This window comes from Triticum urartu, chromosome 5, assembly GCF_003073215.2.
Source record: "Triticum urartu cultivar G1812 chromosome 5, Tu2.1, whole genome shotgun sequence".
NCBI lineage: Eukaryota > Viridiplantae > Streptophyta > Magnoliopsida > Poales > Poaceae > Triticum > Triticum urartu.
Window position 1 is genome coordinate 441,254,415 of NC_053026.1, and position 24,099 is coordinate 441,278,513.

Genomic DNA, 24,099 nt, shown 5'->3' on the forward strand with positions numbered 1-24,099 from the left:
TGGCCATCAATGCCGTGCAGGGTGCGCCACGGGCAGCTGCTTCCTCGAGCCCTGCACCGCCGCGGGAGCCGTTGGGGGTGGACTCCAGCTCAGGTGAGTGGCAACTGGTTAAAGTTCCATACTGGTGGCGTGCTCTCACCCCCCAACCACCATCATTCAAGTCACCGGTCAACACCTTCACTCTCCCCGCCTACCAGCCGAGCCTTTGTCAAGCGCCATCGCAGGATCTGCCACAAGTGCTTGGAGAAGGGCCACAACAAGATTGATTGCAGAGACCCGTATAAGTGTCTGATCTGCCGCAGAAGTGGGCATCGAGCACGACAGTGTTCCAACTTCTCTCCTCCAACCCCACAAGATCTCCACAGAGCTCATCCAACTCCTCTGTCCACCCTGCAGGTCCTGCCCAGGCTCATCGACCCTGCTGCTCAGCCGCGGTCTGTGGTTGTGCCCTTCCTGTCTGGGCCGGGGATGCCTCGGGTGGGAGACCCCTCGCTCCGCCATGACGTGGGCCATGTCGTCGTCGTCTCCACGCCGGCGATGGATGCCGAAGCTGCCAGCCTTGCCAACCTCGCGGCTGTCGTTTGGCTTGGGGGCAACCGCCCGAAGGTCAGCGCCTCCGTCGTCCGTGAGGTTATTGCTGCGGCCGCGGGCGCCGACCGCTCCCTTCTGAAGGTGATGCCTTTCTACCCAGAAGACTTCCTCGTCAGGTTCGACTTCCAGCATCACCGAGACTTGGCCACGGCTGCTCCAGGCCGCTTCTCCCACTACAGCTCCGACTTCGGCAACCTCGACATCCACATTGCCAAGTGGCGTCTCAATGCGCATGCCGACGCTGTCCAAGCTGACTACCATGTCCACCTATGCATCGAGAACTTTCTGCTCAATGCTTGGAACGATGTTGTTGCGGCACAAGTGCTTGGGCCAGACTTGTTCCTGCACTACTTCGACATCGCCACTGTGCATTGCGAGGACGCTGTGACTCTCAACCTGTGGGCGTGGTCGGCGGACCCAAGCAAAATCCCTAAGGTGCAGCTGGTCACGTTCACCTGCAACCAGCCGCCAGCGAGCTGCACCCCTGCTCCAGTCGTCGGGCGCAAAGGGCTGCGACGGCGCGTCCTGATCCACCTGGACCAAATCGAAGACTACACCCCTGATGTCGACGGCAGGGTTCCTCGACGACCGCGCCCACTCCCCCCTTCGACTAGCGCTATGGCGTTGTGGATGGTGAGGCCCGCTCTCAGGATCGCCGTGCTAGGGACGAGCGATGAGGCCATGACGACCGCGACCGACGCGATGACGACCGCGACAGAGACGACGAGCAAGATGGACGCGGCAGGCGCGGCGACCGCGGCTCTTCCTCTTGGCGCAACCTGTTTCGAAGCCGCTCCAAGGCTCCCCAACGCGATGATGGTCGGGATGGAGGCTCTCGCGATGGACGGCGGCGCGAGGAGCGCGAGTCCTGCGACCGTTACGATGACGACAGGCGTCGAGATGTCCCGGACTACAGGAAGATTGACACCACCAGGGTGCAACGCCTTCCTGATGGCGCTGTCATCCCCGCTTCAGGCAGGCAGGCTCGACATCGCGTGGCTGGTCCGGAGAGGCACTCGCGCTCTTGCGAGGCGTCTGGCTTCCGGTGCACAGAAGAAACCCGCGGCAGATCACCTCATGCATCACCCCGCACCACTTCCTGCGATGTGATCGAGTTGCAACCCTCCCCCACGCTTCCAGCCTGGCTGCGTTGTGCTCCCTTCTTCTTGGGATCGCCCGTGTCTCCCGAGGCGCCTCCAGGGTGGTCCTCCCTAGCAAGACTGCAGCAGCGTTCTGGATCGATGCCACCAAGCCCCAGGACACCTCTGTTTGCTTCTGCTGATGTGGTTGCTCCTGAAGAAGACCAAGTTGTGATGAGCTCTAGCCTTGCCCAAGTGCTTGGGACACCTCTGTTCGTGCCTTGTCCTCCAGCCATCCTCCGGACACCCAACTCCACACCACCAACGCCGCCGGCTGCCAGGAGGAAAACCTTAGCTGGCATAACTGGCCTGAACCTGATTCGTAGCAGCCCCATACTGGAAGCAAAGAACAAAGACATGCCAATTGCGAAGATAGCTGAGAGGTTACTTTGCCAGCGTATGGGTGTTGTTGAGGAAGGTGAACTGATCACCGAAGCAACCATAGAAAAGTATGTGTCTCTCTTCCGCGGTCAGCTGCCCGACCTGGCGGTTGCGGCACTGAGAGCCCTGTCCAGGCTTGATTGTGATCTTGCGACTGCTGTTGAAGATGCCCTACTGGACCATGGGGGAGAGACTGGTTTGGAACTCCAAGGCCAAGGTGAAGAAGGCGCGACGGCGACGGTGGCTACTTGATGCTTCTGCTCCGATTAGTAGTTGATGTATCCCAGTTCTTATGATTAGCAATCTTCATGTTTTTACCCCGTTTGCTAGACTAGCTAGGCATGGTTGTCTGCAACTACCTCGCGATGTTTCCCAAGCAAGACTTCTGTTAGTGTTAACAGTCATCGATGATGTAGCCCTTGTCTACAATGAATGAAAGTTTATCCATCTTAAACTGGAATGTCCATGGCCTCAACTGTCCAAACCTCCGCGCAACCGTTCATGAAACAATCGTCGCTACCTCTTGCAATCTTGTTTGCCTACAGGAAATGAAATTAGCTGTTGTTGCCCCTTTTGTGGCTTCTTTCTTGGGCGTCAAAGACTGAAGAATTTTGCAGAAAAACCTGCTGATGGCACCAAGGGGGGAATTCTTATTCTCTAGAATGAAAACTACATGAAGCTGGACGACATCCATGTTGGCACATTTTGCATCTCTGCGAACATTTCTATCATCAATACTCCCATCTCCTTCAAACTCACTTCAGTCTATGGGCCTACGAGAAGTAATCTGAAAGAATCTTTCTTCCAAGAGCTTGTGAGCCTCAAGCCTGCACAGGACACTAGATGGCTAGTGACGGGAGACTTCAATAAAGTTTATCGTGCTCGGGACAAAAACCGTGCAAATGTGGACCGCACTCTCTTAGTGCACTTTCGAAATGCCCTTAACTCATGTGAGCTGAAAGAAATCCATCTACAAAACCGAAAGTTCACTTGGAGCAACGAACAGACTAACCCGACTTTGAGCAAATTAGACTCTTTTTTCTGCAATGAGGAAAAACGGCCAAAATCTTTCCGTTTTGAAAACTTCTGGACTAAAATGCCTAACTTCAAGAAGATCATTCAGGATGCCTGGAATGAGGAAACCACCCACTCTGAGCCCTATCAGGTGCTTTTTCACAAGCTCAAGAGAACAAGTCAGTGTCTTCGCAAATGGAGCAGGTCCATTTTCTCGAACCACAAAATCCAGCTCCACATGGCCCTTGAGATCATCCTCCGTCTCGACATCGTGCAAGAACAAAGGACACTGTCAACGGGTGAACGAAACCTGAGAAAGGATCTTAAGAGAAAGGTTGTGGCCTTGGCGGTTCTTGAGCGGGCAAGGAAAAGGCAAAGCTCGAGAATTAAGTTACTCAAAGAAGGGGATGCAAATACTCGTTTTTTCACCTTCGAATCAATCATTGACAGAGAAAGAACTTCATCCACCATCTTAAGCACAATAATGGCTGGGTCACGAGCCATGATCACAAGAAAGAAATTATTCAGAGCCACTTTAGGAAAGACATTGGAAAGGCCCCCCCGCGCTCCAAGGACTTCAACTGGGCCTGCATCCCGTCGTCTTCCTGCGACCTCTCGGACCTTGGGACACCATTCACCGAAGAGGAGGTCCATTCGGCAATCCAAGAGCTCCCAGGAAACAAAGCTCCAGGTCCGGACGGATTCACTGGAGTTTTCTTCAAAGAATGTTGGGACATCATTAAGACGGAGATTATGCTTGTGATCAATAATTTCTCCAATCTGCATGTGAACAACCTCCATTGGCTCAACTCAGCCAACATTGCCCTCATCCCCAAAAAAGATGGGGCTGAAGACATCTCCGATTTTCAGCCTATCAGTCTCATTCACGCAGTTGCAAAGATCATAGCTAAGATGATGGCTACTCGGCGAGCCGCTCACATGCCCGCGCTCGTCTCCAACACACAAAGTGCCTTCATTAGGAAAAGAAGTATCCACGACAACTTCATGTATGTCCGCAACTTGGCCCGCAGACTCCACCGTACCAAATCCCCTACTTTGCTTCTCAAGCTAGACATCAAGAAAGCCTTCGACTCGGTTAGGTGGGATTACCTTATGGACTCGCTGCGCCACCATCACTTCCCAAGCCGGTTCTGTGATCGGATATTAGCTCTCCTTTCCACGGCCTCCTCCAGAGTTCTACCCAATGGTGTTGCAGGCGACCCAATGACACACGAATGTGGGCGGCAGGGGGATCCTCTCTCCCCTCTGCTCTTTGTCCTTGCCATTGATCCCCTGCACCATATCCTAGCCAAGGCTACCACGCAAGGCAACCTCTATCCACTCCGTGGCAACCCCATTCGGGCCTCCTTATATGCTGACGATGCGGCCATCTCTGTGGCTCCTTTTAAGGAAGATATACAACTCCTCGCTTCAACGCTTTTTGCCTATGGTGAAGTCACTGGATTAGTCACCAATTGCAACAAGAGCTTAGTTGCGCCCATCCTTGTGCCAACTTTGACCTTGATGACATCCTTCAGGCTTTCCCGGCGGTCCGGACATCTTTCCCCTTGCGGTACCTTGGCCTTCCCCTGTCGGTCACTAGACTCAAGCTCATACACTTTCAGTATCTTGAGGACAAGATTGCGGGCAAGCTGCCGCCTTGGTCGGCTATGCATGTTGCGACCCCTGGACACATTGTTTTGGTCAAAGCTGTCCTCACAGCCATTGTGATCTACCATGTCACGCCGATGGAGCTCCCAGCTGAGGTGTGGAAAAAGATTGACAGTCTGCGACGTGCTTATCTTTGGGCTGGCTGTGACAAGGTGTCTGGTGGAAAGTGTAAGGTTACTTGGGAGCATGTTTGCAAGCCCAAGATCTTCGGTGGCCTGGGTGTGCTCAATCTCGAGAAGTTTGCAACCTCCCTTCGTCTTCGTTGGCTTTGGTTCGAATGGGCCAACCCTCCCAAAACTTGGATGGGGATGGAAACGCCCTGTATTGATACTGACAGAGATCTTTTTTCAGCATCCACGATTGTTACCGTTGGTGATGGCAAAAAGAAAAATTCTGGGAGTCATCTTGGCCCAATGGTCTCCGACCTAAAGATATCGGTCCTAAAATCTTTGAAATATCCAAAAAGAAGGCATGCTTGGTTAGTAAGGCTCTTGACAACAATTTATGGGTCCGGCAAATTGACATTTCACAGGGGCTCACTTTGGCACATATCCAGGAGTTTGCGGTCTTATGGGAGTTGGTTACCGAAGTTGCTCTCAATCCGGATAGGAAGGACACCATCTCCTGGAAATTCACTTCCAGTGGTGAATATTTGGCGGCTACAGCGTACATGGCACAATTCGAGGGCCTAGTTCTCAGCCCAGCTGGTCCCACAATCTGGAGGAGTTGGGCTCCCCCAAAATGCAAGGTCTTCACTTGGCTTATCATCCAAAATCGCGTGTGAACGGCGAATCGATTACAACGGCGAGGATGGCCAAACTGTGGACTTTGTCCCCTATGCAAACAAGTCCAAGAGTCCGTCTCCCATCTCCTCTTCCAGTGTAGGTTCACTACCCCTGTCTGGCATGCAGTGGTCGCCTGGCTCGGCATACAGGACCACTCGCCACTGAATTGGCGCCATGAAGACACGGTTCAAGATTGGTGGCTTAAGACGATAAACTCTGGAGGGCACATTAAGAAAGCCACTGTCTCTGTTCTCATGCTTGTCATGTGGGAAATGTGGAAGGAGCGGAACGCAAGAGTCTTTCGCAACACGGCTTCACCGACCATCATTATTGTTGTCAAGATCAAAGAGGAGGCCCATCTTTGGGCGTTGGCGGAAGCCAAACACCTGAGTGCACTTATGTCGCGAGAGTAATCTTTCTGTCTTGCCGCTCGGTGGCTCTTGTCTAAACCTTTTCTTTTTTAATGAAAATGGCAAGTCTTTTGCCTTGTTTAAAAAAATAAATTCCCAGCCAGTCCAGAGACATCTGGAATCCTGGTGCTCTCTGAATCAGCTACTCTGTTCCAAGATGTGCGGAGCCACTCATGAACGGAGTGTCGCTGTGAGACAGGAAGTACGTACGTCTTCTGAGAAGCTCTCGCTGTACTACTACGACTGAGAACGAGGTTTCCACTCGTCTGGTCCGCCGTGATTGCAGCTCACCGGGAGAAAACCGGCGGGACGAACCGATTCGCAGTGCCATGGGTTCTCCGTAGCAAGTTCTGTCCACACAGTACACCTGTGTACAGTACTCCCAGAGACCTGGGATGCTGTCTCATGCCAGCCGAAAGCACCGCCGCACGTAGAGTCGTTAGAGCAACTCCAACGAGCCGACCCAAACGGACGATGATTTCATCCTTTTTTGTCTGTTTGGATCGGTCAAACTGACATAGATGTCCGCTTTCATATTTGGGTTGGCGCGTGCGTCCAACATTGGCCTGAACCTATTTTGACGGCGCAAAAAAATGAACGCATGCATATTAAAAAAAGAAACAACATTAATTAAACATTAAAGCAGGCCACAAAGACCGGCGAGAGTCCACGCGTCCACATTTACATTTAAAAAAAATAAAAACAGTCTAAACTACGAGGCGGCGCGCTGCCCTAGGTGTCGTCCTCGGGGTCCGTGAGGTCGATAAGCGTCGGCGCCAGCCCGGCCCAGGAGAACGCCGCCTTTCAGAGCGCTGTCATGTCGGGCTGTGCCGGCGCGGGGGGCTGTGCGGCCGCCTGTGCAGCCGCGGCCTGACGCGCCTCCTCCTCGGCCTCGCGCTGCTCCTCCTCGAGATCGCGCTCGAGCATTTCGAGGTACTCGCCGTCGCGGAGCTCCTCGGCCACCCCGATCTTGCGCCAGTGCTCGAGGTACGCCGCCTCCTGCGCCGGCGTCCCTCCTATCCAGACCGGCGGCGCGCGTACCCACTCACGCACTACTCCCGTCCAGGAGTAGCGCTCGATGAGGGACGGCTCCAGCTCCCGCTCCGGCTCCGGCTTGATAGGGGACGGCGGGGCCACCGACGGCACCACGCTGTCGCCCGCCGCGGAGAGGGCAAGGGCCTGCGCCATTGCCGCCTCGTACCGAGCCTGCTCTTCCGCCTCCGCCCTGCGCCGTTCGTCCTCCTCGCTCTCCCGGTAGACGACCGCAAGGGCCTCCTGGTCGGCGTTCTCCGCCGCCTGGTCCTCCTCACGGACGACGAGCGCTGGTGGCGGTGACCTCCGATCGACCTCGCGCACGCCCCGTCGCCTCGCCTCCTCGTGGTCGAAGGCGAACCACCTCGCCCAGTTGGGCGAGTCGGTTGCGTAGGCGGCCTCGCGGTGTTGCTCCGGCGTCAGCAGCGCCCACCGGTGCCGCACCTCCTCCGCGTGAGCACGAGCCGACTGCGGCGCCGCTTGCACTGGGATCCTATCTGGATCCAAATGCCAGTCTTGCGGCAGCGTCACGTCGGGATACGGCAGAGGCTGGCAGTGGTGCCAGTGCCACTCCGCCTGGTGCACTGACACGCTCACGTGCTGCCTCCGCCGGCGAGGCGCCGACGCTGGCAGAGGCGGGAGGAACTCTAAGGGGAAAGGGATGGCGGGGGACTTGCCCTTGGCCTTGCTGCCGCTGGGGCCGGAGAAGAGGCCCATCTCGCTGTGGTTGTGGTGGCTAGGGTTTGCCGGCGACGAGGGAGCAAAGGATGGCAAATGTGGACGGCGAGTTTGGATAAGGACGGCCCCGCCGCACGGTCGGCTTAAAAAAGGATGAGCGCCGTCGCTGGCGCGTGGGCCCGTCGTCATAAATTAAGCTGACCGCGTGGGCAGCGGGTAGTTGGACGATCGTCATGTGGGGACGCAGCGGACAGCGGGAAGGCGCGACGCGTTCGTTCGGCGTCTGCGCCGACGCATTTGGGGCGCAAATGCGTCGCGATGCGTACATGATTTGAGTTTGGTCGGCGCGTTGGGCCGTCACTTTTGTCCACACCAATTCAAACGAACGCAGACGGACGAAATAGGTCGGCCCTTTGCAGATGCTCTTAGATGTTCTCTGTATTTTTCTATAACGAAAATTGTATTTTCGTTGCGATTACGGACGGACGCGTTGGGTCAAAGGTTGCCCCAGTTCACTGGATTGGACATGCATATTGGGGCAGTCTTTTCGTACTGACCGAAACAACGCATCAGGTCTTCACGACTTCACGATCGTGATGTACAGCTGCATACTGAGGTTGGAACTTTCTGAGGAATAATCTTCTCCATGCATCGAGGAAAGCGACAAGGGATCTCCAAGTACTGACCGAAACAACGCACCAGGTCTTCACGACTTCACGATCGTGATGTACAGCTACATACTGAGATATAACAAAATGCCCCTGATAACTGATCTAATTATTCTAAGAGCAATTGACAGTCTTTATATTACACTAGCACATATGCCCATGCCTTGCAATAGGAAAATTTATTTTGTACAAGCATAATGTCCCACGATACCGGACCCGCTATGAAGAACATGTTGCATCTCAACATCCTTCTACAAAATGAACATAAAAAATAGGATGCAATTTAGCCGCGTCCATATTTTCTTTGCCGGACATAATCTCCGACTAATTCCATTTAAGTACAATCCTTCTATTCATTACCATGACGTGCTCACCCATTTTAGTCGGGAATCAACTTTCCTTTTCTAATTTAGTAGCCCCATCACATTGAAGCCTACGGATCCTTCCTTTTAATTATCATATCTTTTTACCTTAAATTCTTTCTTTAATTAGCCCCATCTGTTTGAATATTCTATTTATTAAGCCCATAATATTTCTTTTAATTATTCCACGGGTTTTACCCGTAATCCTTTCTTTAATTAGCCATATTCATTTAAATATTCTATTTAAGCCCATGATCCATCCTTTAATTAGCTCATTCGCTTAATTAGCTTGCCCTAAACACGAGGACCGCTCTTCTTTGTTTTAACCATTTGTCAGCTGATTCCTTGGGCCGCTCATATATTTACCGGTGGGAATCATTGTAAAAGAGCGAGGTGGGATTAGAAAGTATGAAAGATGCATAGCTTGTTGGTTGTTACACCATAGATCCAGACAGGAGGTCCTCTGTTTAATGCCCATAATATTAATTTATTTTGACACAATAATTTTTCGCGGTCTTTATGAAAGCTCATAGAAGGCCCATCAACGTACAAGTACCTCGCACAGATATTTTTCGTGGTCACTACGCAAGCCCATAGAAGGCCCATCAACGTACAAGTACCTGCCCAGATGGCTTAGCTTGTGATTAGCATGCGCTAAAACAAAACGAAATCAACGAAAAGGACCGAACCAAACCAAGAATACCTATTCCCTTTAATAGTAGGTATGGATATGAAGTGCGCTCCATATGAATATGAAGGCTAAAGGCATCTTCAACGCTGACCCGCATATTTACTCTCGCATCCGCCCGCGGACAAGGGGATCAGTTCGTGGACACGGATGTGAGAGACGGCCATCTAAAGCTATCCGCATATGTCCGGTTACATTTCAAATGAACATTAACGAAAATGAATAAATTTGATTCAAACTCGAACAAACCGAATGATATTCATTTAAACTAGGATGATTTTTACATACAACAGGACAAATTTTGTCTAGTAAACTAAAAACCTACCCTATACTTGACGGTGACCTTGTAGGCCATGCCGTCCTAGCAGGCGGCTCCTCCGTCATCGTCGCTGGAGCTATTGTCGGAGTCGTCGTCGTTGGGCTTCGGGCGGCGGAAGGGGGTGGCGTCACGGCAGGGCTTCCCCGTAGCCGCCTGATGCTCGCGAATGATCCTCTCCACTTCCTCCTGCACCCTGCGCAATGCGGTCGCGGCCAAAGACGATGTGGGTGGGGGAGGGCGGCGAGCCTTGGAGGAGGCGGCATTGGCGGCGGCGATCTCGTTGTATTTGGCCATCTCCCTATTGAGGCACCGGAGCCGTTGCTTGCTCGTCTCCGCCGTCGTCATGGAGCGGTCCAGGGCGCAGGTGTACACCGGGTCCGTGTCCGCCGCAATGTGTGGCGGCGTGACGTCGGAGTCCTCGTACTTCGACCGACACACTGCGTTGCGCCTGTCTCATCGACGCCACTCCCTTTCGGCATACTCCTGCAGCATTAAGGCACTCAGGGACGATGAACAACTGCCACGGCAATTGCCTTGGGCATGGGCTGTGGCGAGCGGCGCTCCTCCTTGATGCGGCGGGGCGGCGGAGAGAGCCGCTCCTCGTTGACGCGTCAGGGCAGCGAGAGAGGCCACTCCTTCACGCGGTGTTCGATTTGGATGTCGCGCTTGCCCGGGGAGAGCGCGGAGGGGACACAGGCTCCATATTCACGGGGAGGAGCGTCCCCTATGGTGCACCGGGACGCTCAGGTGGAGGAAGGGGTGACAGAGCATCACCTCTATCGGTTGCTCATACTCCTCATTCATGGTGGCATAAACCGCGCCTTGCATCGCTGGCGCCGACGCTACTGCAACGGCTGGTCCTGCTCATCACCGGAGGAGATGACGATCTCTGCCTTTGTCGAGGAGCCGCCCGCAAATGAGGACGACAGCCCAGAGTTCGAGGGCGGTGTCGCCACGATCCTCCGATCCATTTCGAGAGCCGCCGCCTCCCGACGCCGAGGCCCATGACTTGCCCATCTCCGAAGTTATGGAGGAAGAGGAACGGGCGGAGGAAGACGTGCGGAGCCATGCGGTGAGTGCGATGTGGACAGCGCTGGAGCACAACTTATCAATCCTCGGGCAGGCGACCATGCGCTTCAATGCGGCGCGTCGGCTGGATTGGTTCCCCGGGAAGCTGTGTCTACATTCAAGCGGCAGCTCCTGAGAGGTCAGCATCGCCCTCCGTCTGGTCACATCACGCGGCATCAACGCGTGTCGCTGCTTGCTTGTTGGGGAACGTAGTAATTTCAAAATTTTCCTACGTACACGCAAGATCATGGTGATGCATAGCAATGAGAGGGGAGAGTGTGTCCACGTACCCTTGTAGACCGAAAGCGTAAGCGTTAGCACAACGCGGTTGATGTAGTCGTACGTCTTCACGATCCGACGGATCAAGCACCGAACGCACGGCACCACCGAGTTCTGCACACGTTCAACTCGATGACGTCCCTCAAACTCCGATCCAACCGAGCTTTGAGGGAGAGTTTCGTTAGCACGACGGCGTGCTGACGATGATGATGTTCTACCGACGCAGGGCTTCACCTAAGCACCGCTACGATATGACCGAGGTGGATTATGGTGGAGGGGGGCACTGCACACGGCTAAAAGATCCAAGAGATCAATTGTTGTGTCTACGGGGTGCCCCCTCCTCCGTATATAAAGGGGGGAGGAGGAGGGGGCCGACCAAGGGGAGAGGTGCGCCCAAGGGGGGGGGGCAATCCTACTCCAAGTAGGTTTGCCCGCCCCTTTCCTATTCCAACTAGGAGAAGGGGGAAGGGGGAGGTGGAGAGAAGGAAGAAGAAGGGGGGCCGCGCGCCACCTCTTGGCCTCCCTCTCTCCTTTCCACTAAGGCCCATAAGGCCCAATAGCTTCCCGGGAGGGGGGGGGGTCCGGTAACCCTCGGTACTCCGATAAATATCCGATAACCCCCGGAACCATTCCGGTGTCCGAATATAGTCGTCCAATATATCAATCTTCATGTCTCGACCATTTCAAGACTCCTCGTTATGTCCGTGATCACATCTAGGACTCCGAACTACTTTCGGTACATCCAAACACATAAACTCATAATATAACCGCCATCGAACTTTAAGCGTGCGTTCCCTACGGGTTCGAGAACTATGTAGACATGACCGAGACACGTCTCCGGTCAATAACCAATAGCGGAACCTGGATGCTCATATTGGCTCCTACATATTCTACGAAGATCTTTATCGGTCAAACCACATAACAACATACGTTGTTCCCTTTGTCATCGGTATGTTACTTGCCCGAGATTCGATCGCCGGTATCTCAATACCTAGTTCAATCTCGTTACCGGCAAGTCTCTTTACTCATTCTGTAATACATCATCCCGCAACTAACTCATCACTTGCAATGCTTGCAAGGCTTAAGTGATGTGTATTACCGAGTGGGCCCAGAGATACCTCTCCGGCAATCGGAGTGACAAATCCTAATCTTGAAATACGCTAACCCAACAAGTACCTTCGGAGACACCTATAGAGCACGTTTATAATCACCCCGTTATGTTGTGACGTTTGGTAGCACACAAAGTGTTCCTCTGGTAAACGGGAGTTGCATAATCTCATAGTCACAGGAACATGTATAAGTCATGAAGAAAGCAATAACAACAAACTAAATGATCAAGTGCTAAGCTAACGGAATGGGTCAAGTCAATCACATCATTCTCATAATGATGTGATCCCGTTAATCAAATGACAACTCTTTGTCTATGGCTAGGAAACATAACCATCTTTGATCAACGAGCTAGTCAAGTAAAGGCATACTAGTGACACTCTGTTTGTCTATGTATTCACACATGTATCATGTTTCCGGTTAATACAATTCTAGCATGAATAATAAACATTTATCATGATATAAGGAAATAAATAATAACTTTATTATTGCCTCTAGGGCATATTTCCTTCAGTCTCCCACTTGCACTAGAGTCAATAATCTAGATTACACAGTAATGATTCTAACACCCATGGAGCCTTGGTGCTGATCATGTTTTGCTCGTGGAAGAGGCTTAGTCAACGGGTCTGCAACATTCAGATCCGTATGTATCTTGCAAATCTCTATGTCTCCCACCTGGACTTGATCCCGGATGGAATTGAAGCGTCTCTTGATGTGCTTGGTTCTCTTGTGAAATCTGGATTCCTTTGCCAAAGCAATTGCACCAGTATTGTCACAAAAAAAATTCATTGGACCCGATGCACTAGGTATGACACCTAGATCGGATATGAACTCCTTCATCCAGACTCCTTCATTTGCTGCTTCCGAAGCAACTATGTACTCCGCTTCACATGTAGATCCCGCTACGACGCTTTGTTTAGAACTGCACCAACTGACAGCTCCACCATTTAATAAAAACACGTATCCAGTTTGCGATTTAGAATCGTCCGGATCAGTGTCAAAGCTTGCATCGACGTAACCATTTACGACGAGCTCTTTGTCACCTCCATAACCGAGAAACATATCCTTCGTCCTTTTTCAGGTATTTCAGGATGTTCTTGACTGCTGTCCAGTATCCACTCCTGGATTACTTTGGTAACTCCCCGCTAAACTAATAGCAAGTCACACACCAGGTCTGGTACACATCATTGCATACATGATAGAGCCTATGGCTGAATCATAGGGAACATCTTTCATTTTCTCTCTATCTTCTGCAGTGGCCAGGCATTGAGTCTTACTCAACTTCACACCTTGTAACACAGGCAAGAACCCTTTCTTTGCTTGATCCATTTTGAACTTCTTCAAAACTTTGTCAACGTATGTGCTTTGTGAAAGTCCAATTAAGCGTATCGATCTATCTCTATAGATCTTGCTGCCCAATATATAAGCAGCTTCACCGAGGTCTTTCATTGAAAAACTCTTATTCAAATATGATTTTATGCTATCCAGAAATTCTATATCATTTCCAATCAACAATATTTCATCCACATATAATATTAGAAATGCTACAGAGCTCCCACTCACTTTCTTGTAAATACAGGCTTCTCCAAAAGTCTGTATAAAACCATATGCTTTGATCACACTATCAAAACGTTTATTCCAACTCCGAGAGGCTTGCACCAGTCCATAAATGGATCGCTGGAGCTTGCACACTTTGTTAGCTCCCTTTGGATCAACAAAACCTTCCGGTTGCATCATATAAAACTCTTCTTCCAGAAATCCATTCAGGAATGCAGTCTTGACATCCATTTGCCAAATTTCATAATCATAAAATGCGACAATTGCTAACATGATTCGGACAGACTTAAGCATCGCTACGGGTGAGAAAGTCTCATCGTAGTCAATCCCTTGAACTTGTCGAAAACCTTTTGCAACAAGTCGAGCTTTATAGATAGTAACATTACCATCAGCGCCAGTCTTCTGCTTGAAGATCCATTTATTTTCAATGGTGTGCCGATCATCAGGCTAGTCAACCAAAGTCCACACTTTGTTCTCATACATGGATCCCATCTCAGATTTCATGGCCTCAAGCCATTTTGCGGAATCTGGGCTCACCATCACTTCTTCATAGTTCGTAGGTTCGTCATGGTCTAGCAACATAACCTCCAGAACAGGATTACCGTACCACTCTGGTGCGGATCTCACTCTAGTTGACCTACGAGGTTCAGTAACAAGTTGATCTGAAGTTTCATGATTAACTTCCTCACTAATTGGTGTAGGTGTCACATGAATCTGTTTTTGTGATGAACTACTTTCCAATAAGGGAGAAGGTATAGTTACCTCATCAAGTTCTACTTTCCTCCCACTCACTTCTTTCGAGAGAAACTCCTTCTCTAGAAAGGATCCAAATTTAGCAACAAACGTTTTGCCTTCAGATCTGTGATAGTAGGTGTACCCAACAGTTTCCTTTGGGTATCCTATGAAGACACATTTCTCCGATTTGGGTTCGAGCTTATCAGGTTGAAGTTTTTTTTCACATAAGAATCGCAGCCCCAAACTTTAAGAAACGACAACTTTGGTTTCTTGCCAAACCACAGTTCATAAGGCGTCGTCTCAACGGATTTCGATGGTTCCCTATTTAACGTGAATGCAGTCGTCTCTAAAGCATAACCCCAAATGATAGCGGTAAATCAGTAAGAGACATCATAGATCGCACCATATCTAGTAAAGTACGATTACGACGTTCGGACACACCATTACGCTGTGGTGTTCCGGGTGGCATGAGTTGCGAAATTATTCCGCATTGTTTCAAATGAAGACCAAACTCGTAACTCAAATATTCACCTCCATGATCAGATCATAGAAACTTGATTTTCTTGTTACGGTGATTTTCCACTTCACTCTGAAATTATTTAAACTTTTCAAATCTTTCAAACTTATGTTTCATCAAGTAGATATACCCATATCTGCTCAAATCATCTGTGAAGGTGAGAAAATAACGATACCCGCCGCGAGCCTCAACATTCATCGGACCACATACATCAGTATGTAAGATTTTCAACAAATCTGTTGCTCACTCCATAGTTGCGGAGAACGGCATTTTAGTCATCTTGCCCATGAGGCATGGTTCGCAGGTACCAAGTGATTCATAATCAAGTGATTCCAAAAGTCCATCAGAATGGAGTTTCTTCATGCGCTTTACACCAATATGACCTAAACGATAATGCCATAAATAAGTTGCACTATCATTATCAACTATGCATCTTTTGGCTTCAACATTATGAATATGTGTACCAGTACTATCGAGATTCATTAAAAATAGACCACTCTTCAAGGGTGCATGACCATAAAAGATATTACTCGTATAAATAGAACAACCATTATTCTCTGATTTAAATGAATAACCATCTCGCATCAAACAAGATCCTGATATAATGTTCATGCTCAACGCTGGCACCAAATAACAATTATTCAGGTCTAAAACTAATCCCGAAGGTAGATGTAGAGGTAGCGTGCCGACGGCGATCACATCGACTTTGGAACCACTTCCCACGCGCATCGTCACCTCGTCCTTAGCCAATCTTTGCTTAATCCGTAGTCCCCGTTTCGAGTTGCAAATATTAGCAACAGAACCAGTATCAAATACCCAGGTGCTACTACGAGCATTAGTAAGGTACACATCAATAACATGTATATCACATATACCTTTGTTCACCTTGTCATCCTTCTTATCCGCCAAATACTTGGGGCAGTTCCACTTCCAGTGACCAATCCCTTTACAGTAGAAGCACCTAGTCTCAGGCTTAGGTCCAGACTTGGGTTTCTTCTCTTGAGCAACAACTTGTTTGCCTGTAACGCCCTCGATGCGGCTATATCTCCCACGTGTCGAAGCACGACTTAGAGGCATAACCGCATTGAAAGCAATGTCGCAAGTGAGATAATCTTCACACAACCCATGTAATACATAAGGGAAAAGATACATAGTTGGCTTACAATCGCCACTTCACACAATTACATGAATAAAGCATTATATCATCCAGATACAATCAAGGTCCGGCTACGGAACCAAAATAAAAGAAGACTACCCCAAATGCTACACAGATCCCCGATCGACCCCAACTGGGCTCCACTACTGATCAACTAGAATGAAACAACACAAAGGACAAGATCTTCATCGAGCTCCTCCTGAGCTAGATCGCGTCACCTGCACGGACTCATCGGCACCTGCAAGCTGGTTTTGGAAGTATCTGTGAGCCACGGGGACTCAGCAATCTCGCACCCTCGCGATCAAGACTATTTAAGCTTATGGGTAAGGTAAAAGTATGAGGTGGAGCTGCAGCAAGCGACTAGCATATATGGTGGCTAACATACGCAAAAAGAGCGAGAAGAGAAGGCAAAGCACGGTCGATAAAAGTATGATCAAGAAGTGATCCTAAAACAACCTACGTCAAGCATAACTCCAACACCGTGTTCACTTCCCGGACTCCGCCGGAAAGAGACCATCACGGTAACACACGCTGTTGAATCTTTTTAATTAAGTTAAGGTTCAAGTTATCTACAACCGGACATTAACAAATTCCCATCTGCCCATAACCGCGGGCACGGCTTTCGAAAGTTCAAATCCCTGCAGGGGAGTCCCAACTTAGCCCATGATAAGCTCTCACGGTCAACGAAGGAATAGACCTCCTCCCGAGACGTTCCGATCAGACTCGGTATCCCGGTACAACAAGACATTTCGACAGGGTAAAACTAAACCAGCAACACCGCCCGAATGTGCCGACAAATCCCGATAGGAGCTGCACATATCTCTTTCTCAGGGCACACTCAGATTGTCCTAGGTGCGGGTAGGCCAGCCCAGAGTTGCCCCTGGTGGCCACCGGCAGCTGACAGGTTGGACCAACACTCAGAGGAGCACTGGCCCGGGGTGGGGGGGTAAAATAATGATGACCCTTGAGTCCGCGAAACCCAAGGGAAAAAGAGGCTAGGTGGCGAATGGTAAAACCAATGTTGGGCATTGCTGGAGGAGTTTTAATCAAGGCGAACTGTCAAGGGGTTCCCATTATAGCCCAACCGCGTAAGGAACGCAAAAATCCGGGAACATAACACCGATATGACGGAAACTAGGGCGGCAAGAGTGGAACAAAACATCAGGCATAAGGCCGAGCCTTCCACCCTTTACCAAGTATATAGATGCATTAATTAAGTAAAATATATTGTGATATCCCAACAAGTAAACATGTTCCAACAAGGAACGATCTCCATGTTCCAACAAGGAACAAACTTCAATCTTCACCTGCAACTAATAACGCTATAAGAGGGGCTGAGCAAAGCGGTAACATAGCCAAACAACGGTTTGCTAGGACAAGGTGGGTTAGAGGCTTGGTTCAACAAAGTAGGAGGCATGATAAGCAAGTGGTAGGTATCGCAGCATAGGCATAGCAAAAGAGCGAGCATCTAGCAAGCAAAGATAGAAGTGATTTCGAGGATATGGTCATCTTGCCTGAAATCCCGCAAGGAAGAAGAACGAGTCCATGAAGAAGACAAACGGACGTAGTCGAACGGGTCCTCAAAAACACGACGTTATCGGGACCAACCCGAAGAAGCAACACCGGAAAAGAAGCATACAACATAGTAAACAATCTTCACAAAAGCATGGCACGATGCACAAACAAGTATGATGCATGTCCGGTTTAAATAGGCATGGCAATATGCAACAAACAATTCTACACATTAAGTGGAGCTCAATATGCAACGAGTTGCATATTGACGGAACACCACATCACTTATTTAGTTCACTCTCGGGTAGGTACTTCACAACATTAAATGTTGTTAGCATGGCAAGGGTGAAGCAAAGTAAAACTATCTATCTAGTCAAGTTTAAATGAGGCCGGAAGCAACGAACAACAATTCCGGTAAATCCTCACATGCACATATTAGGTTTGGTACTGTTCTGCCCTAAACATAATTTTAGAGTTATTAAACATGCAAAGTGATGCCACCATGTTAAACTATGCAAAATTCTACCCCATTTACATATATAATTTATTAAATTCGGAGTTACGGTTATTTAGTTATGAATTAAATCATTTTAGCATGGCATAGGAGCAAATTTAACCAAACATCATTTTAAACATTTTAAACATGGATGAAAGTTGCATATTATGAATCTAGACAAAATTCTAAGCAAGTTTCATATATAAAACATTTTAATCCGATGCACGATTAGTGAGTTATTAAATGCATGAACTAGGGGGGACTTTTCTATAAAACAACAGTTTTCTGGAAATTAGCTAAAATTCCCAGCAGGAAAAAAAGGCAACTCGGGCCGAATCTGTTGGCCCAATAACAGAAAAAAAACAGAGGGGCTTCGGCGGGGTGGCCTCACCATGGGCTTTGGCCCAGCTGGAGAGGAAGGAGGCCGGCCCAGGCGCGTGCGGTCGGTCTGGAATCGATCAGCGCGAGCGGCCGAGGCACTCTGCTCGTTTCTGAAGCAGAATGACAGCGGCAGGTTCAGGCTGACGCCGGGATCGGGCAAGGGCGGTGCCGGGCCGGGACGGCGCGGGATCCAGCCGGATTGAGGTCCAGGACAGTAGCAGGCGGTGGATCCGGGCGGGGGACGTCCATTCTAGCCGAAGGCGGGGCGTGGAACGAGGTAACGACGAAGCTTCAGGTTCGGGCGGCCATGGACTCCACCTGCCAGAGAGAGAGATAGGCGGGGTGAGTGAGAGGGAGAAGAGCCAGAGGAGGAAGGGAAGGAGGAAGGTGGCGCGACGAGGCCGGCCTGAGGTCGAGGTCTGGAGTAGGGCGCCAGGGTACGCTGTTTGGAGCTGCTCCGGTAACCCGCGGCTCGCGGTCGATGGCTGAAACAAGCGCTCCGCTCGGGAAGAACTGCTGCTCGATCCACACGAGAGGAGGGCGAGCGGGGAGGCCGGGCATGGTCGGGGTGGCCGGCGTGCTGGAGAGGAGCTCCGGCGAGGTGGTTGGGATCGAGCTACTCCGGCGACGGGGTGCTCGGGGACACAGGGTGACGGCAGCGCAGAACGATGAAGGCGGCGGAGGCAAGGCGTGGAGCTCCTCGGCTCCGCGGAGGTGCTTTAGCATGAGCAGATTGGTGGGTGGATAGATCGGTGGTGATTGGCCGATGGATGAATTCGAGGAGAAGGAGATGGTTGCAGGTGGTTGGTTCGATCGGATCTGGGAGGATCCCAGGTGGGAGGCGACCAGTGGATGTCTGGCGGCGGGGACGAAACTGATGTGACAAACCTCCTAAAGATTAGGGTTGGACTAGTTTATATACGCCTGCGGATTAGGTTAGGGGCTATCCCGTCCCTCCGATCAAAATTAGACGGCCAGGAAAAATAGGCTAGGGAGTCCAAAGAATAAAATGGTGACGTTTTGTAGACGTTTGGAGATGATCCGGACACAACGGTAGCGACTGTCCGGGTCGGGTCCGGGACAACTTTCGGACGCGCGCGAGGAGGGCCGCGGGCTGACGAGAGAGGTTAGGTTGGGTCTGGCGGATTGTGAAGAGCGGGTTGGTCTGAGAGAAGAGGGGAGAGATGCAGCCCGACACGGTTTCCGGAGACCGAAAACGTCCGACGTTAGACCGGCTATATTGCCGCTATAGTGAACGGTTGGGCTATCAAACGAACTCTGAATGCGATGAAACTTGACAGGCGGTCTATCTACACTATAATAAGACCACAGGCCAACTTTCATCCCATTCCGAGAACATTTTCTGGCCACTTATAAAATAATATTTCGGACATGCCGCAGGCGCGTGCAAGTGTGGCTGGGCTCAGAACGGACAACGGACGGAACTGGGAGACGCGAACGAATGCGAGTTTTGAAAACATGATGATGCAATGCAGATGATGACATGGAAAGATGCAACACGCAAGCAAATGGCATGGCAACGACAGCGAATAACTGGAGGACACCTGGCACATCGGTCTCGGGGCATTACAACACTCCACCACTATGAGAGGATCTCGTCCCGAGATCTAGAATGGCACCGGAGGGAAAACTGAAGAGGAAGAGGAGAGGTAAAACTAAGTTGCTTCTTTGACAAACGAGTGAGACCAAAGAACCTTGAAAAGGTTAAGCCATTTCGAGAAAAAGAATAATGGAGATGACAAATTTGAAAACACTCGGTTAGAAAAGAGGGACAAAGAACATTGCGAAAAACCTTGAGGTTGAAGGGCAAGATGTATATTGAAACCACTCTGGTTAAAACAAGATAGAGAAGGATTAAGAATGATACAATTTGAGCAGCACTCCGTCTCAGAAGGGAGGCAAAACTTGGCAGAATGGGAAAAATTCGAAAAGCAGGCACGACACTCCGGTTAAAAGGATAAGGACGAAAAGAACACGATCCTGACAAAACAAGAAGATGGGTTTCAGAGAGCAACATCACAATGCCTCCGGAACGAAAGAGTAGAGTAAAGATAATTGAGACAAACGAATGTAGAAGACAATGCCAACTTCTGCTACAAAAGAGCCTGAAAAGGCATCTTTAGGAGAAGGGTTGAACGGAATTGTTGGAACACCAACAACGGAAGGACAAGCTTGAAGTGGGCTTATAGAAGGCATCTCAACATTATGGGGTGACAACTTGCCACTCACGGAAAAGATTTGATTGGATTCATAAGACAAGGGGACGAGAAACTATTTCACCGGGAGGATAAATGAAGAATTTGGGTCATTTATGGGCACCATAAATAGCAACAATCCTTAGGGAAGGCTTTAGGTGAAATATGACCCAAGATAACTCCAATGGCGAGATTGATGGATTTAAAATATCTCAGTCTTGATAACATGTGAATCATGAAACATGAACTCAAGATATCAAGAATGACATAATACCACCTCCAATGATACGGAAGAAGAATTGCACTCCGGATAGCAAGAAGAAGAATGCTGGATCTCCTCTGAAAAGAATCTTGATGAACACTTCGAGAAGGAATTAAATCCTTGATGAACCATCATGTAGAACCTTCGTGAGAACTCCGGTAATGAAAGGATGATCAAAAGGAAGTGAAGGATGAAAAGAATAAGATTGAAACCTTGTAATGATTAGATGGAGCTTTGAAATGATATAATTGAAATAACTTGGAGCTCCGTAAAAGAAATATTAACCAAAGCGATCAAGAAACTATTCTTCATGAGCAAACTCTGGAGGAAAAGATTAACATATGGATGGAACAAGAATAAGAATTACATTATGCTTAACCTTCACCAATTTAATTGATGACAAGCAACGGATTTGGCACACTACTTATTCTCGTAGAAAGGATTAAGAGAGATATGGCGCAAACTTGAGAAAGTCTTCAACGATCCATCGGTAGAATTTGAAAAGCACGAATGCATAGATATGATACACGAAGGAAGAAAACTCTTGAACGAACCACCGTAAGAATTGAAAAGAACGATTAAAACATGAAGACACACCGAGAAGAATTAGCAATTAAACGAAGATGCTTGAGAGAATTTAGATACAAGAGGACAAATAGGTCACGAGCTTAATAGAGAATATTTGAATGATGTACCGGTAAGATTTGGGGAACGAGAGATGAAAGCTGAGAATGAATAAACCTGAATTGATGGACTCCGGATAACAAACTGAGAAGACTCTTGAATTACTCCGGATAGGTGAAAAGAATTCTCACGATCAAAACAAATACGAGAGGATGGCAACAAGCTAGAATCACGAATCTTGAAGAGAATGGAGCAAGATTAAAGAGAAACTCTTCTTCGGTCTTCAAAATCCGAGAATGACGACGAGAAACACCACCAAGAATTATTTAGACACTCCGGAAGAAAGAATTGGGAGATCTAGGAGAAAGACATTTGACTGATGACAATTCATTCTTACGTCAAACTTTGAAAAGCAGTTTGAGGATAGCTCCGGGAAGATTGGAAGAGTCAGGTAAGATCCTGGGAAAAGACCTGTGGGTTAGGGCCCACTCAAAATAAACACCGTTGAACGATTTAAAAGAGAGATTGCACCGGTTGAATTAAATGACTTGAATGAGATAACATCCTCGAAATAGGTTGAACTGATCTTGAATGAAAAGACGAGCCTTCTGAGATATTTTGAGCACTCCGGGACAAATGAATAGTGATAAGTGAATTATTATGAGGTGCACCGGTATGAGAAGGCATTGAAATGAGGAAAGGGTAAGATCACCAAAGCTTGACTTGAAACCACCGGGGAAGATAAAAGAAAAGAAGAATGATGAACTAGAAGCTCCGTTAGTATCTTCAAGAGAATCACCGGATAAGAACCTGAAGGAAAAAGAATGGAGAGGCTTCCATAATAAAATGGATACTCGATTAAGAAATCCGAGTCCTTGAAGAAAAACAAGGGAGGGAGGGCGGGAAAACAAAGGCAAATTGGAAACGGATGAAACGAACAACGTTGAGAAGACTTTGAGTTGATCTTGCGGATGTTGAAAATGATCAGATCCACTTGAAGAGAAGCACACCGGTTGAAAAGGATTGACAAGACAATCTTGATGATCAAGAAGGATTGGTATCGACATTGGAGTATGAGAACACTATTTCGGAAAGGTATGGAATCAACACTTGACATTGAAGCAACTCGAATACCACAACTCAAAACAAAACAAAGGATTGGCTTGTAGAATAAGCCGGAACAAACATATGATAGAGATTTCGTCCGAAGTTTTCGTGGTGGGGCCTACACGGGCTCGATCGTACATCACCATCATGTACAAGGCAGTGCACATGACATACGAAGCGTCCCCGAGTCGGTATAGCCAAGGACTCTTTAAGACACAACGAGACCACTGTAAAACCGACCGTGAATAGGCGGACCACTAGACGTCGAACCCCAATTTCATATCATACATCTGTCGGAAAGATATCCTAAGAGCTACTTGAATTCCGACTTATAAACTCCTGAAATTTTCTGGTTATGCAATCAGGTGTTGGGGATACAGGGGAAGCATAATATCTCACCCAAATCTAGCAAATCCTACATCCAGCTGTATCCATCCTTCAACACATAACCAAGAAACCTTCGGAAATCGGAGGTGGGAGGCGACCGGTGGATGTCTGGCGGCGGGGACGAAACTGATGTGACAAACCTCCTAAAGATTAGGGTTGGACTAGTTTATATACGCCTGCGGATTAGGTTAGGGGCTATCCCGTCCCTCCGATCAAAATTAGATGGCCAAGAAAAATAGGCTAGGGAGTCCAAAGAAGAAAACGGTGACGTTTTGTAGACGTTTGGAGATGATTCGGACACAATGGTAGCGACTGTCCGGGTCGGGTCCGGGACAACTTTCGGACGCGCGCGAGGAGGGCCGCGGGCTGACGAGAGAGGTTAGGTTGGGTCTAGCGGATTGTGAAGAGCGGGTTGGTCTGAGAGAAGAGGGGAGAGATGCAGCCCGACACGGTTTCCGGAGACCGAAAACGTCCGACGTTAGACCGGCTATATTGCCGCTATAGTTAACGGTTGGGCTATCAAACGAACTCTGCCGGATCCGCCAGATCCCATCTTGGGGCCTATTCCGGAGCTCTGCCGGAGGGGGCATCCATCACGGAGGGCTTCTACATCAACACCATAGCCTCTCCGATGAAGTGTGAGTAGTTTACTTCAGACCTTCGGGTCCATAGTTATTAGCTAGATGGCTTCTTCTCTCTTTTTGGATCTCAATACAAAGTTCTCCCCCTCTCTTGTGGAGATCTATTCGATGTAATCTTCTTTTTGCGGTATGTTTGTTGAGACCGATGAATTGTGGGTTTATGATCAAGATTATCTATGAACAATATTTGATTCTTCTCTGAATTCTTTTATGTATGATTGGTTATCTTTGCAAGTCTCTTCGAATTATCAGTTTGGTTTGGCCTACTAGATTGATCTTTCTTGCAATGGGAGAAGTGCTTAGCTTTGGGTTCAAT